Source organism: Apodemus sylvaticus, chromosome 14 (assembly GCF_947179515.1).
Source record: "Apodemus sylvaticus chromosome 14, mApoSyl1.1, whole genome shotgun sequence".
NCBI lineage: Eukaryota > Metazoa > Chordata > Mammalia > Rodentia > Muridae > Apodemus > Apodemus sylvaticus.
Window position 1 is genome coordinate 77209528 of NC_067485.1, and position 15174 is coordinate 77224701.

Here is a 15174-nt window from a genome sequence, read left to right on the forward strand (position 1 = left end):
CCTACTATGTGGTATTGGAAGAATATGTAGCCTGGCATATTCTCTGCATGGCAGAGGCACATAAGCCAAGTTTACCGGTAAAGGAAGGAAAACCCACAGACCCGGGGAATAGCATTTTGAGCAGAAATCCCAAATGAAGTTCTTAAATCTGGATAATGCTCTCTCCTCTATGCCTGTATCACACACAAAAGAAAACAAAAGAGGAAAGAAAAGGAAAGAGAAATGGAGATGTTTTGTTTTTAATGGGGAACATTAGATTTTTAAGTTCCAATAATCCACCAAGCCCTATGTAGGTTCTTTTAACACAGGATACTTAATTGCTTAATAGATACTTTTTAACTTAGTTTATATAAAGCTATTCTATATTATATGCTTACTGTACACATTTGAATTTGATATCAAGCACAGTGGCTTGTCCTTGTATTCTAAACAACTAGAATAGGAAAATGTCTGTGTTCAAGGCCAGTCTGGGATATATAGTGAGACTTATTTTAAATAAATAAAATAAGGAGAATATTGGTGGTTAGGACATCTCTTTTATTAAATGTAGATTGGTGTCCCACAGTCTACCATCAGTAAAATGGTAAGATAAATTATAAATACAATGATTATGAATATTCATGAAATTGCCAGTAATCAAAACTGTGCTTTTCTCCATGAATATCATTTCTTTCCAATGGTGTCACTAATTATTAGCTGTTGGCCTTTTAGGATGTGACATGATTTTAACTCAATCATTGACCAAGGACTCTCATGTCGTACCGCTTTCACGTGCACAGGTTAAAATATCCTTTACCTAGTAGCCAGGTGACCTAAGAGTGACTAACAGAATGAAAACTCTCTGACCATTTAAAATGAACCCTTTTTCTTTCAAGTTTTGTAACTTATCAAAAGATGAAAAAACCCTTAGCTGTCTATCAGGTCCTTGGTACCATGACTATAACTTGGCTTTCTTTCCTTTATTTCCACATAAACTCTGGTGATTCTAGACATTTGGTTATCTGGGCCATTCTATTATTCTCCCCTTGAGTTGTTTTAACTTCACCAATGGAGCTGACTTTATTTTGACTTTTCCACATTAAAGGCTATTTCCATTTTTACGACTTAACGCTTCTAACAACAAACCAGTTGAAGTTCATCAAAAACAAAAACACCCCCCCCCAAGAAAAACTAAACAACAAAAAATTAGTCAAAATTGAAATTAATTAAAATTACTCTAATTTTTTGATTCATGTGTCTCCCCTGCCTCTTCACATATTACTCAGTTAACAAGGTACCCTGACTTCTTTTGTCCTTGTTCAATGTTCAGAAATGGTTCGAAAGATAAAGGTTTCAAACAAAGGTATGCTGAAAAGAGTTTTGATACTTAGGTTGATAAGTAGAAGATGGATGCATGTTAGTGATGCTGAGAATGAAAGCGTTAAGTAGACCTTCCAAATCAAAGATCATCTACTCATTAGACACTTTGTATATGGATCAAAATTCACTTGATAGCATTGAGCTGGCTTCCAAAGATCTGCAGGGTTTTGTTTTAAAATTTATATACTGCTACATTAAAATATGCAATCAATAAATGTATAATCTTGTCTCTGTCACTAGTATGCAAATATGAGAGGGTTTTTTGTACTTTTATACATTTGTTGGATTATAGACTATCTAAGTTCTTACTTAGTTATGAACATTGTCAAACCTTAACTGAACAGTCAGAAAATATGCTTGTTTTCTGAAGTATTGTTCTGAAGATCAATCACAAAGACTACATTACAAGAAGATATGCTAAATAAATTATCACTATATCTAACATATAATTATGATAGAATAACACCCTGATTTAGTGACTGTTTGTTGGTATTTATTAGTTGATATTCATTGTTGAATGTGAAAATGAGTTCATAAGCACACATATTATGGTCACATTTATATATTTATAGAGCCATATTGACAATGGTACAATTTCAATATCTATGAAAGGAAGGATTTTATATAAATTATATTTTCCTCTTTATATTTTTTCATTGTTTATCTTTGCAATATTCCTGACGAGTTCTTGAATTCATATTAAAGAAGCTGAATAAATGTTAGTGAAATACAGTTGACTACAGTCAGTTATCAGCATAAATGTAGAATATAATCCCCTGATTATGTAAATGAATATGCTATCGCTCAGTATTTCACAGCTTCTTCCATTTATCTATACTCCAAATAAAAATCCCATTTCATTCAAATATTGGAGCATTCTAATCTTGAGAAGGTGGAGTGAGAGGACAGCAAATATTCACTTTGCCTTTGTGATGATAGTCTTCTAGTCTCAATTTTTTAAAACAATGTAGTCATTTTCCAAAGGAGTGTGATACATTGATGTAGAAAAATCTGATTCTCAGTATAGCAATCTCTCCCTTCTTTTTATTTATTGTTCCTAATAGGCAATTAACCTTTAAAGAGATTCCCCTTCAGTTCCCCATGTGACAATATGAACTGTTTTATTTCTTCCCTGCACCATATTATCAAGAAGCTGCATGACTAAGTCACTTGAATCCAGGTGGAGGAGCATTTTACAGTTTCCAAGTGGAGGAGTTTAGCAGTTCAGTTCCAACTACTTGAAATAATACATTCCCAACTTAGAGTGTCAAGAAGCTATGGTTAATTATTCTCATAGTGATGATAATCACATCGCTTATGATTCTTAAAGAAACTGAAGAAGACAAAAGTTATACCAATAGGACTCACAAAGATGGAGGCAACTTTAAGATAAATTAAAAATGTACAAGATGGTTACATTATGTTAGATCCTTGAACATGGGGGGAGCCGTCTGTCCTACCATCTTACCTGTTCCTAAAGTGTTGCCAACTTCTTATTTACAATAAGTGTACCCATTCCTTACCTGTCTAGAATGTATCCAAGAAAAACAATAATATTTCTAAGGAAATAAAAATTAGAAAAAGAAATGTGTTATTAAATAAATCTTCAGATAATTTATGGGAAATTATTATAAGCTACAGAGAGAACATAGTTATAGGTATATATCATTCACACTTTCAAGAATATAAACTTCTTTCATGCTTTCCTAAAAAAAGGAAATCTTGGCTTATAGTACATCAGTAATGATAGCACTAGTGAAATTAATTAGGTTTAGATATTAATCCACACATCAAGGATTTGCTAAGTCAGTAAGAACTATTTTAAAATTTTGTTACATATTTTGGATTCTAACAATTGTGTGGTCAAAGAATTAGTATATTTTATTATTGTATGGTATGGCTGCAAAAGTACTTTGTCTTAGAATCAAAATCACAGAGAATGCATTTAATAACCTGATAGAAACTATGGTATGTATTATCAAAATTGAAAGACTTGGGATTATAGAAATGAGTAATTGGTAAAGCACTTGCCCTTTAAGCAAGGAGGCTTAGTTGGATTCTAAAAAGTAATGTGTAAAAGCTTGGACTAGCATAGTGGCTTATTATCCAACACTGGGAAGGTGGAGACAGAGGGATGCATGAATTTACAAGCCTGCCCATGCAACCTGGAGTTCAAAGTCAGTAAGTAAATCTGTCTCAAAGTAGTGGGCTGCACATGAGAAATAACACAGAGGTTGTCTATGCCAGTCTCCACACACCCATGCTCAGATGTATGTGAACTTGCTCACACATGTGTATCTCTGAACATACATGGGTATAAGCACACATGCATGCACAAAAATCTCATTATTCTTTTTTCTTGTTTCTATGAGATGTTGCTTAAGGATGTTGCTATGCTGGGAATTCATATTTAGAGGGAAGCAGTCATGTAAAAGTTATAGAGAGTTTCTCTTGGTCAGTTCATGTTACTATAACAAACCATCATAAACCAAGAGAATTAAAGGGACAGAGTTTATTTCTCATAGCTGGGGCTGCAGGTCTGAGATCACGGTGCCTGTACAGTTGGATTCTTAGTAAAAGTTGCTGCTGTGTTAAAGGATTTTGAACGCTTCTTGTTTCCATTGTGCTCTGAGCATAGATGGCAAAGCATATTGTTTTGCCTCGTAGTAGGGTAGTAACTCCTCAAGAGGACTCTGGTTTCATGAATTTTTAACTCTCAAGAGCGTTTCTCCAGACACCATCATTTTGGGGATTAGCATGCAAGTTTGATGGGAGCAAAGACTTAGAGCTGACAGCCTCCATTGCTTCATTTAAAAATTTTTTCTTTTTTAAATTAGGAAAGAAATGGATGCACAAATTAGCAAGAACTTGCCGTTTCAAATAAGCACACATTATAACTTGGGATGTACACAGATGGAGTTACAGGTGCCAGAATCTCTGCTTAGGATGACTGTAGGAAGCTCAGTATACTGTTGCTGGGGGTGGGTTAGGGAGGAAGTTTCCCCTTTCTTACCCTAGGGACAGTGACTTTATCCCATTTACTCAGAAGCCTCTAGGCAACTGCACATAATGCCAAGGGACCATGCTGCCATATGACTGTCATGCAGTCCTTTCTGAAGGTGTCACCCAAAGGGGTTCTCTGAGGACTTACAGCCACGTGCAGACTGCCCCCCCTCTCTGCCTGCTACTTTCCTCCCCCACATACCACCCGCCTTCCACTCTTCCCCTCAAATGTTCTGTAGCTGTCAAGTTTCTTTTATAGAAATAAGTGAAATTATAATGAGACAAGAGATAGACGTGCCAGAGATGAATAGAAAGACTTTATGGAATTGCTGCTGTATCTGAAAGCCTTAAAAAGGAGGCAGGAGGGCGGATAAAGGCTGTCACCCTGCACAGGAAGCTCTCCCCTGGCACATTTGACTTTCAAAACTGCTTCTGATCCTATCACAGGGAGTTGCTGCTGTATCTCACTGCATCCACACAGAACTACACTGTAGAGGCAGAAAGAGCCAAGACCCTAGAATTTCTCTTGTATAAAACCTCTTCTAAGAGCCAGAGCTTCTCATTTGGAAAGCCCCCCTTGTGGCATCTCTCTGGGGTTTGTGGTTGAAGGACCCCGAGTCCTTCCCATGTCCAGTTTTTGATAGCATGGCTTGTACTCTGTTTTATTCAGAAAGGATAGTATACTCATGCTTATATTATGAAATTATTGCTCTCTTGCTTTATTACGAAGCTGATGATGAAAATTTCAGGGAGCAGATGTTCTGATTACTCCAAACATGCCTGTCAGATAAGAAGAAAGTCAAAAGTTTACTTGTGAGAATACCAAGCAGGAATTTCTTTTTTTAAAGTGTGTTTGTGTGTGTGTGTCCATGTGCATGCAAATGTGGTGTGTGTGTGTGTGTGTGTGCACCTCCACAGAGCCCATGTGGTCAGAACAAAAATGCTAGGAGTCTTTTTCTCTCCTTCTACCGTGTGGGTCCCTGAGATTGATGGTAGGAACTCAGGCTTGGCAGAACATGCCTTTACCTGTGGAGTAGACTGTCTTGCTGGCCCTGAAGGAAACATTCCTGTATTTGTGGTTTTTTCTCCTTTGTGCATTTCTTCTTTGCTAAGCATAAACTCAGAAATGTTATTTCTATTGTTTCATTTTTTAAAAGTAGGAGTCATAGAATTAGGTCTTAAATGATGTTTTAAAATTAAAGAGGGGCCTGCTGTGGTTGTGTACAATTTTGTTTCCAGCATTTGGTTAGCAGAGGCAGATGGATCATGGAATTTGAGGCTATCCTGTTCTCCCGATGGATCTCAGAGGTAGCTAGAATTACACAATGAGACACTGTGACCTATGGGGAGGGGAAAAAAGAGTGAATTGGGACCAGAGCCTGGGATGCATGATTCGCCAAAGGCAGAAGGAGCTGTTTTGGTATGAATCTGAAGTTTACTGAGACTTACAGAGGAAAATTGTAGTGCATATTTGAATGTAATGTGATTTAACTGTATGAACCTTCACTGGCCAATCTTTTTAGCCTAATTAGTGAGCCCCAGGCTGTTAAGTATCAAACCCTGGGGCAAATGGCCATGGCTGAACTGCCTATTTAACCTATGAAAACAGACCTGGCTGCCAGGTTCTCCCAGCATTCCTCAGTTCCTCCCTAACCCTCTACATAACTCTCCAACCCAGGGGTTGGACTGCCAATAGATCCGCTGTTCTTCCCTATATAACCTATTCATTTTGGTTACCTGACCTCTTTGCCTCGTCCCTCTCTCCTCTCCCTGTTCCTCCTCCATCTCTTTACATGGCTCGCCATCATGTCTACTCTGGACTTTCCCAGATGCCCCACATCTGGCCACACCCTCTTTTTTTAACTACAATAAACCTCATCCACCAAACTTAGAAGTCATGTCCTTTTCTTTTTATTTCTTTTTTATCAGTCACAAAGCAATTACAGAATCTGCCTCAAAGGAGGTCTTTGGTGTTCTAAAGATGAAACCTGATATTTACCTCTGGTTCCCATCCACACCCTTTTTATCTGAATTAATGCACACAAATATATACATCTGTGAATGCAAAAGTGAAGGGAAGTGGTAACTATGCAAAATTATCTTATTCACATGCTGCAATGTGTATTATCTCTCCATCCCACCCAGGATGTACTTCAAATTTCATCTATGATTAAAGAACTCATCTATGACCAATTTGTTTCATTTCTACCATGGAGTCCTTTCTATCCAAAATGGTGACATTCATATAACATGGTTTAATTGATATTTTTGGAATTGATTAATGAATCAAGGTCCAGGTCTGGAGACCATGATAAAATCAGAGCACAGACAGAGCTGGGATGCAAGACAGAGCTGGGATGGAAGACTTCCTATAATGCTGATGTCTGTTATGATTGCTTGCATTCATCCTAACAGAGTACCCAGCATGGAATAACTAACACTCCCAAGCTCTACCTGTATCTGAATAATACATGATTGTGAGACATTTTGGAAATGTAAAAAAAAAAAAAAAATGTCCACTCCATGTCTGGCTCTCAATGCCAGGGATTATTTTGCAAGTACTATTCTCTGGGCAATCAGTCTGCACATTCTATGTGGCATAGAGATCCTACTGAGTAAATCACTGTTTCAGAATATACCAATTTATGGCAATTTGTTGTTGACCAGGTGAACACTGCATGCCTCTACTCCATGAACTTGTGATGAGCATGCCCTGAGCAGTGCTAGAAATGTTTGCCATCAACTTTAAGGAATTGAAGACATCCCTAAATATCTCTGAAGGGATAAAAAAACATCACCAAAACACCTCAAAAGGTACGTTGTAGGAATTTTGAGATACCAGGAAGTTTGCAGGGGTTATTAACAAAGAGAAATTTTGTATAACCTGCATTTAAAAATACAGACCAAGGCGGAGATAGTGATTCAATGAACAAAATGATTGTCTCCTTATCATGAAGACCTAGGTTCAGGTCCCAATCACCCACATTAAAAAACAAAATGCAAAGCAAAACAAAACAAACTGAGCACAGCAGCAGAAGTCTGCAATGCAAGTGCTAGGGAGGGAAGCAGAAAATGGAGCACTGAAGATCACTGGGCAGCCTGCAAACCGAACCATATTGATGGACTCAGTTTCAGTGCAAGACCCTGTCTCAAAAACTATGGTTGATCAAGATTTCAGAAGGGATTTAGAATTGACTGCTAGGTTCTACAGTCTTAATGTTCATGCCATACATACTCACCCCCACCCCCAACGTGCTTAGTTGTGCATTCCCACAAAAATGTGTAAATACTTCTCACACAAAAATTGCATAATAGAAAGCTCACATTTACACATGTCACTTAGTGGATAACAGTCTCCATTTGTAATAGTTAGTCCTGCCTTGTATAGCACCTCTTGCCCCGACACAAGGCTGAAATTATGAAACAGAAACCCTTGCCAGTTCTGACATCTCATCATATGACTTTGCCAAGTCCCTTTGACATTATGAATGATGGGGTACAGTCTCTGATCTCTGTCCAAATATCACTGCCATTGAAGTATCAGAAAACTGCTTCTGCATTGTGAGCATGGGGACGGGTGTTGGTGGGAAGAGCTGCATGATTCTGAAAGTAACTAACTACATTTGATCAACACTATACATAAGTACAGTTTTATAAATTCTTCACCACACTGTGAATTGTAAGGGAAATATTTTCTGAGGAAGTTTTCTGCCACTCTGAGAATCACTGTCTATTCACTTAGACGAGGGAAATATTTTAGCCTTTCATCTGTCTTTGCCAATCGATGGGGTGATGATGTTGGAGATACAGGCAATGTCTTCTGCATTTCCCTTCTGACCACCGCCTCATCTAGCTTTGGCAATGGGAAGAATTCCATCAATTTTAGAAACTTTTCCTTTTTTTTTCTTTTCTTTTCTTCTCTGCAGAGAATCACGTCCTTTCCAATGGCTTTGCTTTATCTGTGATTACACATGTAAGCCCCTGATGTCACTGTATGAGATTCCTGATCAGTTTGGGCTGATTGGCTTACAGGAGAAGAGGGAGGAGGCAGAGCAAGTGGTTCAAGTGTTTGCTTTAAGGGGAAGGCAAGCAGGGCTCAGCTGCCACGTTGATAAGAAACAGAGGACAGTGCACCAGCCAAGCAGAAAACTCAGTTTCAAAAATTGCTAAGGCAGAGAAAAGCTCAAGACACGTGTGCTCCATCCAGAGCGAGAGAAATAATAAGAGAAGGACCTCTTTGGGGGCCAATTAGATGACATAAGCCATTCATTTGACAGGCAAGCCTGTGCCACTTGAGGTTTCTAAAAGACAGCGTGCCTTTTACATATGGTCCAGGACATTTTTATCATCAAATGCACATTATCTCATAGAGCGATTGTAAGGTAAAACCATAGGAATTTTGTCTGAAGTCCAAAAAAAAAAAAAAAAAAAAAAAAACACGAAAAGAAAAATCAGTCACTCTAAACCCCCTTCCTCCCTGTCCTCATTTCCCGGAACCACACCCTCTCATCCACCTAACACTGAGCTTTGCACTTCCCATCCCTATCAGCTTTCAGTGTTCAACTTTATTCAAATAAAGGCGTCAGATATGCTAAGCATGTGTCACCTACTCTTTGCAGCATGACGAGAAAAGGAAAGATGTGTCGTATTTGTTAGTCTGCATGTTACAAAGTGCTCGAAACAACGAAGCTCAGAGACAATTTCTACCAAATGTTATGTGAAAATAAAAGCCCAAATGGACATGAAAAGATGCATGGTCCCTCCAGGCACAGGGTCTTCATGAAGGAGCGCTTCAGCTGGATGTTCAAGATGAGTATTAATCAAGCATTAATATTCTGTGACTATTCATTTTTCATTTACCATTAAGCAAGTGGTGATTTTAACTTACAGGACAAACACAAACAGACCCCTGGCCTCCAGGTGTCCTTCATCCATTCATTATTCACTCTGTAAGACAAGACGATCTGGCAGGCATTTAGGCTCAGGTTTCTAAGGTGTAGCCTAGAAACCTCTGAAGGCTGTTACTTATCCATTACCGTTCTGAAACTCATCTAAAATTTCCCCTATGGGCTGATAATAAGCTTGCCCTCCAGATATAGAATTTTTAAGTTCTTTCCACATTTCCTTAATTATGAAGCAGAAAAGGATGATCTCTCAGAATTCCTAAGTAGGTGATAATAAGATAAAAAGATGGACAGTTTTCCATGACTTCTGGGAATGGGAAACAGCCACTCAACCCCCATGCCAGCGAGCATTAAAGAGACGGTTCTTCACCAAAGTGTCTGATTCTGGTACCTGGCTTCTGTCTGCTGCACAAGCTTAGATAAGAAATTTGAACACACACACACTCTCTCTCTCTCTCTCTCTCTCTCTCTCCCTCTCTCCCTCTCTCTCTTTTTCTCTCTCTCTCTCTCTCCCTCTCTCCCTCTCTCTCTTTTTCTCGCTCTCTCTCTCTGTGTGTGTGTTTATGTGTGTGTATGTTATCTAAAAAAGGGAGATGATAATAGAAATTTTCTCAATGTTACATGGGAGTGAATTTACACAGTGAAATACTATACAGCTATGAAAAGGTGAAGATCCTATCATTTCTAGCAATATAGCTGAAACCTAAGACTATTACGTTGTTAAGTAAGAAAGCCTAGAGTCAGGAAAGCCCAACATGTTCTCATTGACTTGTAGAAACCAGTGAGTCAATTCTGAAGATCTGAACCACTGAAAGCTGTTCTCAAGGTCAGCTTTTTCTTGTTCCTCAGTAATGAGGCACAAAGGCTGACCAGCTTGTAAATGAGCGCGCTCTCTCTCCCTCTCTCTCTCTCTCTCTCTCTCTCTGTGTGTGTGTGTGTGTGTCTCCCCACCTCTCCTTGCTCCTTTCTCCTCTCTCTTTCATTCTTTCCACTTTTTATATAAGACCACTTTCATTTATCATATAATGCTCTTAGAGCACATCCTCTCTTCTCACCCATCTTCCCTCATGATATCCCTTGTGTTTTCTTAGAAGTTTCTTTTCTGTTTTAATGCCAGATTTTATGTTTCTATAGGCATAAGGCTCACGTTTGAAAGAAAACAGGAACTGTTTGTCTTTCTGAGATTTATATTTGCATAATATGATTATTTCTGGTTACATCCATTTTTTTCTTGAATGGAATTTTCCAAGTAGAGAAAAGTTTGTGAATATAATTAGGTATTGTGCTGGTTAGGTTTTTGCTTTTGCTCTTTGTTGTTCTTGTGGTGGTGGTGGTGGTGGTGGTGGTTATGGTAGTGGTGATGGTGGTTTTTAACTTGATATAAAACTAGAATCATCTGGAAAGGGCAAACCTCTCTTGAGAAAATGCTTCTCTCAGATTGTTCTATAGGTAAGTCTTTAGAGGCATTTCCTTGATTAGTGATTGATCTGAGAGTCTCTGACCACTGAGAAAGACGTCATGCCTGTCCTGGTGATTCTGCATTGTGTAAGACAGCTGACTGAGCAAGCCATGTAGAACAAGCATTCCCTCATGGCCTCTACTTCAGTTCTTGCCTCACTTCCTGCTTGAATTCCTGCCCCACCTTCTCTCAGTGCTTGTGCTTGGCATGAGTGAATTGGATGAACCCTTTCCTCTCCAGCTTGCTTTTTGTCATAGTCTTTCATTGCAGAAGTAGAAGGCAAACTAGAGCAGGTTTTGAGTTCTAGAGAAATAGAAAGGAGATTGGGTGAATCTTCTGAGCCACATGGGACAATCAACAGTAAATTAATTTGTCACACGGTGGGGGGGGGGACATACAGGAACCATATGAGTGGCGACCATAATATGTGAGAATAAAACTATATAATGAATACATCCTGCACCTCCCATTATGGGATCAAACTTCTATTCATCTAAAACACTCAGTAAATGATTTACTAAGCACCCTAACACTTAGCACTTAAGCATCTACTGAACACAACATGAACTGGGCATAATTTTAGGAGTGATTGCAAAGAAATAAATATGAGGGATATAGATATGGGATAATTTGCCTCTCCATCTGATAGTTTGTCCCAGAATAAGTACTCACTAAGCATTTTTGAATTAATTATTCAAAAAATGATCAACCCGACATTGCAGAATTCTCTGTTGGAGGGCTGAAATAATTACCCAGAGGTGGTAGGACTAATGATATTTTATATCATATTGGGCTCTCTGAATTCTAAAAGCTGCCCTGGGTGTATTTTGGCTACTTCTTAGAGAGATAAAAACCTCATGCACAGATTTGCTTCTACTGTTCATTAATTCCTCAGCTAAATACAAAAACACCTAGAACAATGCCAAATACCAAAGGAACAGTCAATTATATGCTATTTAATGAGGGCAACAACAATAAAAGCTACAAGTGTGGAAAATGAACAGTGAGGATATGATCCAGTTTTAACAAGCAGGATGGCTCTTCGAAATGTCTCTATGCCCGAATCTGCTTACCCTCTCTCTTCCCTTTTCAATACAGCTCTTTCCTAACCCTTCTCTCTTTTCCTCTCCCCTTCTCTCCTCCTCCTTCTAATATTCTAAAGAGCATTCTCTAAAGTAATTGGGGAAATAGTTGCTGTATTTGGCAGCTATAATTCATTTACTGATAATAGATTTTTGAGAGATGCACACAGCAATTGGGACACATAAAGACCAATATGCGCAAATTTGTAGCAAGGGAGTATATAATGGTCAGTTTACAGACTGTAAAATTTTAGTGGTCCAGAATACTGTCAGATTGATGAATCATGATTTAATACTCTCTATGCATATGGCACGAAGCATCGAAGAATAACAGATGTAATATATATTAGTCTATAGTATTTCTAGCCAAATTAAAAAAATATAAGCACGAAATATGAGATAACTGAAATTTCTAACTAAATGTGTAAAATGTATTAGATAGATCACAAAATATTAGGAGGAATAGAAGGCATTTGACTGAGACCCTCCCTGATAATGGGTTTTAAAAACGTAGCTTGAAACTTTCAGACATTAATTACCAGTCAGAGGAATAGGGCCTGAGTCTTTACCTTGGGAAGAAAAGAGACACGCTGAAGAGTCAGAGGTTATTAATAGACAACTACCTAAATCTGATGGAGGAGCCCTAAACCTTGCAAGATTACTTTTTAGCTGAAAGCTTGCTGATAAAGAAAACCAGGTCTGTCAACCACCTAGACAGGACAAAGTTCCCCAGGCAAGCTGTTTGATCTGGAGATTTTAAGATAGCATAAATCTTGCCTTAAGTGTGGATAAGTACAATGGTCCCTATGGCTATTGTCCACTCTCACCCCCTGAGATATACTCTACTCTGAAATAAACTCTGTCCTTTCACTGTTCTCCAAAAGTCTCATGGAAATTCTTCCAACAGAGATAATAAGACCCCAGAGCAGAGGAGGTCCAGAGTGAGATCCTTATACCATTAGCAGCCCCATACAAATATAATTCTACACTGAGCAAATACTATGAATATTTCATACAAAGAAAACCTAATATGATATAGACAGACTTAACACCAGGGGTTTCGGTGTTCCTTAGTAACACACACACACACACACAAAAAAAAAATCCTGGGATAATTCTCCTATAGATTCTACTAAGCTGAAAGGAAACAGAGGATGCAGATAAACTATGGTGACAAGAAAACTGGAACAAACTAACATCCTTTCTACAAATAGCTGCATAAATATCTCAGTATTATTATTTAACAACAGATTTGAAAATCTAGATTTTTAACTATGGTATAAATGCAACCAATTGAGGAAATAGCTAGAGAATTAAATTTTGAAATTAAATAAAATTATAAATAACACATCTCTTTTTAAGTCTTTAAATTAAAATTTCAAATAAATAAAAAAATGGAAGTATCCCCTACAGATTTAATCAAAGGTATTGACTTTGTTTCAAGTTGAATATTTTACTTAAGAATTTGGATAAATTTTAAAATTAAATGTGATACTTAGTGTCAAAAATATAAATGAAACTTCAAATAAATAAAAGCAAATAATCATTTATGTACAAAATTATAATTTTATTTCTAGAAGGGGGAAGTTATATGAGAAAATTATGGAAAGGTAATATATTTTTCCTTCCAACTAAAATGATTATCTTATTGCTGTCCAAATGACTGGTGCAGAAATAAACTTGACCTTGAAGTCTTAGCAATGAAATAAGCAATACTAACTATAGGTAGGTTGGTGATAGTGATCATGGGACTGTTAACACCTCCTGGCAGAAAGGAGGTGACCCTCACTAAAAATTCTAATGACCATTCATCCCCTTATACAGGCTGTACATGATCCTGGGGAGTGCTAACAAATGTGGAAGATGAAAGGTTAACTGAAGGTGAGAATTCACAATGCAGTATCTGTGAGGCCATCCATGAGGCAATATGACCATTTCAGAGCTTCCTGCCTTTCTGTAACTCCTCCTCTGTGCTCCTGTAAGTAAACTCATCAGCTCCCTAAAATCCGTTTGAAATCATTATTTTGGTTTGTTGTCAGTGGACAATCCAGGATGAGTAAATTGTTGTTTACATCTCTTCAGGAAAAGACATAACACAACAGACATGTTTGATGATACTATAAAAAGAGGAGGCTAGTTTTAAAGAATATATGGTATTTGAACTTAAAAACTTAGATATTTCATGTCTGCCAAAGAGAAGATTCATACTGGGATAGATTCACTGAAAAACCAGCAGAAATGAGATTACAAACACGAAAGAGAAATCTCCCATGGAGAAACGATTGGGGAGTTTCAGCTCACTTTAACTGATTTGAGCGATGGTAAATTCTGTGGCAGCTTGGCTGGCCTGTAAAGTTTAATTTCTTGATCAAACACTAAATGTTGCTCTGAAGATGTTAAACAGATATAGTTGTTATTCATAATCCTACTAAGGAAGGCAGCCTACCCTCCCCTAACATGAGTGTGTCCTAGGCAATCGATTAAAGGTATTTTAAAAAACAACAACAAAAAAGTTACCCAGAGAAGAAAGAATTCTTCAAGATCACACAGAAATCACACCTGAGTTTTCTGCCTGGTGCTCTCCTATGAGTCTAGGTTTCAGAGAAGCAGAACCAGCAGGTAAGTAGAGAGGCATACCTATGGATGGATCAGAATGTCTATATGTGATTATTTTTTATTGTGAGAATATTTACTAATATATATAATATATAATATCCCTACATGAAAATATAGAATATATATGTGAAATATATATATTTGGAATATATATTTATTATTATATACTATATATATAATTATATATTGATATATAAATACATTTATATATATATAAATTTATTATGAAAGTTGACATGATGTACTGTCCCTATTACTGGACTCAGGAAAGCCAATGGCTTAATTCATTACCAATATAAAGCCAGAGAATCAGGACAGTCAGTGTAAGGGATAATCAGGTGTAAATGGCAGAATGCAGAAATGAGGACATATATATACCAGAAAAGCTGGATGTCTCAGCTCAGAGATGGCGAAAAGAATGTACTTCAAGTAGTTTATGTGTTATGCAATATGAAGTCATTCCCACATAGCTTCTTTCGATGTGCCTTTGAAATACAGAAGAAATATAGAATCAACCCCAAATAAACTTACAAAATGTCGTGTACCATGAAAAATACATTTACAAGCATTCTTATTATCAATAATGTCTTAATGTGTACATGTATCACTTATTCACCTGATGTAATTGTCATCTTAGGGGCTTACTACTGAAGAAGCTCACCCTCACCCTTTCTAGTTCTTTCTGAACTCTGCCTGTCTGGTTCATCTCAGCTCTTCTGGCCCAAACTTCTCGTCAAGCTGGCTGATTGAA